We start from the raw sequence: 3410 nt of genomic DNA on the forward strand, positions 1-3410 counted from the left end.
AGGAAAGCAGGCTGAGGAAACAATGAGAAGCAATCCAGTAAACAGCCCTCCTCCATGACCTCTGCATTAGTTCCGGAATCTAGGTTGACTTTCTGCCCCAATGTCCCTGAACGGTAAGACTTACAATCATATAAAATGAAATAAACCATTTCCTCCACAAGTTGCTTTTAGTCATGGTGTTTTATCACAGTGATAGAAAGCCGTACTAAGATAGAGGATTTTTATGGGTCTTCACAAAAAGCAGAGTACAGCCCTTCCATTGGAGTAAGTCAGGCAGGGCAAAGCATTGTGGCTGGTGATAAGAGAAAGTGGGCTTGCTGAAAATCTATCCAGGCTCTGCCATAAGGCTACAGGTCTCTAACTCTAATCCATAAAGGTACTATTTTGGCCTGCCTCTGTAGTCTCTTTCATTTCTCAGACAACTCAGATTTGATTAGCCATGGACTTTAGCACTGGATAACCCAAACTGACTTAGCAATTTGTTTCTCCCTGTGCTATCCTATAAAAGAGTTAAACTTGACCTCATGAGGCTAACTACAAGGGTCTGTTCTTCTTTGAATCTACAATCTGAACCCTTTTAAACTAGAATAGGTTCTCCAGTACCCAGTTCCAGAAAAGGAAATTTCATAGTCATTATGGAACTCAGTTCTCCAAGAGAGGAAAAGAATGTATTTGCAAGGAGTTTTAACTCCTAGGTTGGCACAGTAGAATTTTGAGAACTTCTTGGTTTCTCAGAAATCCTTCCTCCCTTGACTCCCTCTCCAGGCCATAAAAATGGCTGCAGAAAAGAACCTTTGATTAAGACGAAAGACACTCTACCTCAACTCTTAGACCTGCTTTTCAGTGGCTATGTGCACCTTGGATGCAATCCCTCTCAGGATCATAGGGTCCTTGTTATAAAGTGGGCAAGATGACTTTCTTGTTAACCCTGAGTTGACAGAGGCTTACATGCTGCTTACTTCTCTTTCTCCATTCCTTTCCACCTATGAGTTAACCCCCTTTTCTTGGCATCAGCATCCCTTTAAAGAATGGGGTCTTTTTTGCAAGGGGGTACAGTGGAGGAGGTTGGTTTAATGACCATCTTCTCTCCTGGGGAGCCCAGTTGGCAGAGAGAAGCACTCAGGAGTTTGTCATAAATAAGTAGGTCCTTGTTCTCACTCTGTCAGGAAGAAGCCTGGGCCGTGATTGATGTGGCCCATTTGGGCAGCAATGGGAGCCCGGAAGAATGCTCACTGGCAGATGTGCTTGTAAAGATTCACATAAACTCCAGCCTGGCTGGAATCCAGCATCTTGGTCATCCTTGCAAGGCTTGCTCTGGAGTCTCTAAGAGGAGAGAGAATTTTTTTGCCAGGTGAGAAGTGAGAGGCTAGTTTGTGACGATGCACAGTGGAGAATAGGTTCTGGATAACGGTAGAGAGAGAAACTACCAGAACTTTTTGTGGAATTTTTACAAGGCTCACTTTCTCTTTCCTATTTTTTTTTTTTTTTGTCAGGACATCCAAGAGTGGACTCAGCCTACTCAAGGCATTGTGAAAATCTGCTTGAACTGGCATGAACCACACAGGAGTTGAATATTTAACTTGTTGGTCAAAGCTAAATAATTGTGTGTTAAAAATTATGTTCACCCTGGAAAAACTTTACACATGAGAGAACTGACTGTATCTCTCTGGTTAGCAACAGGGGATTTTGAAAGGAAGAAGAAAAGGGAGGAAGGATGTGGGGGAAGATCCCCAGACAAAACTGCTGACTTCAAGATCTGGCTGACCCAACTCTTAATTCCCTCAAGGAAGAAGTCATTAAAGATTTGTTAACTTATCTCAAGATACAGCTTGAAGCTTTTTGGGCCCATGGCCACTTCTACCCACTCTCCACTTGTGAAGCTGCCTCAAAGCACTAGTCCATCAGTAAGTTCCCTCTCCTCTGCAGGTCTTTTGTCTAGCTGAGCTTGAGGTTGCCCTGCAACTGTCAACAAGTGGGACCTGATACTTCCTGAGAAGGGAAGTAAAAATTGCAGCCACATATAACCTTCTTCACAGCATTCAAGTACCCCACCTCAAAATCTGTGCTAGTAGACAGTCAGGAGAGTAGGAAAATATGTCATAGTCGTTGCTGGAAATACAGACTTTTCAGGAGAGAGTCACTCTTCTCTCCTGATCTCCCCTACCTTGATCTCTGTGAGAGAGGAGAAAGGGGGGAAGGGGTGGGAGAGAAAAATGTACAGGGAAAGAGACTAGAAAACACCTAAAAGAGGGAGGAACCTAGTAAAAGGGGGTCAAAGAGATGTTCCCTCCAAGATCAGAAGCTTCTGATACGCTGAGCCTGCATGGCTATCCTAGTCTTAGCTTGCAGCCTAGTGAAATTCACAGGACTCCTAGAAAGTGTTCACCTTCTGTTCACTGGGATTAGAGGGTTTGCATGAACTTGAGAGTGGTAGTTACTGTAGCATGTTTAAAAAGAAATCAATCTTATGGAATAGAATTGATTTATTAGACATATTTATAGTGTCCAGTTTTACAAGTGCTAAAATTGTCTGCAGTCATGAAGCTGTTGCTTCTATGGAGATAATGAATAGATCCACAACCTCTGTGATTCTTTTATGAGATTGATTTAATTAAACTTTTTTTTCCCATTTTAGTGGGACTTTCATATATGAGAACTGTATTTGTTATCTTGAGCTCTCCATTTTCCCCTCAACTCTTCCTACATTCCCTTCTTTTGTAAAAATTGACTATATCTCATCCCTATGCATCCATTATCAAAACTATGTTTGTTTAGCTTCTTTGATCCAGTAGGAATATTCAGAGATTCAGTCATGCTGCTGCTGTACTACTAATTCAATTTGTCTGTAATAGGGCTCTACAATATATTTATACAACAATTTGTCTGCTTACTCATTGCTGGTCCTTTGTGTTATACATGGACTAAAATTATTACATAATGAAGTTTGGTACAACTTCTCATACCGAAGCTACTGTAGAGTCATTTTTATATCCTCAGTGGACTAGTTACCAAACTGTTCTTTGAAGTGATTGTACTATTTCATGTTCCCTTCAGTAGGGTATAGGAATTCAAGTTCTCCACATTCTCGGTAATAATTAATATTTTAGTTATAGCCATTTTAGTATATGTTTAATGTTTCCCCATCATATTTTTAAAATCACTAATGACAAACATTATATATATTTATATATATATATACTATGCATAAATACTTTTCATAAAATATCCCTTCAAATGTGTTCCTCATTTTTTATTGTTTGAGAATTTCATACAGAAATATAATGCATTCTGACCAAATTTATCCAACACAGTCTTCTATCTGATTCCTCTCCTATTCCTATAACCTTTCCCTTCAAGCTTTATGTGATATTTTTCTAAATTCATTGAATTCACTTAGTGCTGACTGTATG

General features: G+C 40.0%; 1 long non-coding RNA gene across 1 annotated transcript; it reads left to right on the forward strand.

Annotated features, from left to right (window-relative positions):
- Positions 1–3125, forward strand: LOC115030893 (uncharacterized). The gene is made up of 3 exons (XR_003836488.2): positions 1–113; positions 1167–1351; positions 1494–3125. It is a non-coding gene; the product is annotated as an uncharacterized LOC115030893 (long non-coding RNA).
- Positions 3126–3410: the final 285 nt, after the last annotated feature.

This window comes from Mus caroli, unplaced genomic scaffold (assembly GCF_978045245.1).
Source record: "Mus caroli unplaced genomic scaffold, Mus_caroli_1 scaffold_6, whole genome shotgun sequence".
In the NCBI taxonomy this organism is placed as follows: Eukaryota; Metazoa; Chordata; class Mammalia; order Rodentia; family Muridae; genus Mus; species Mus caroli.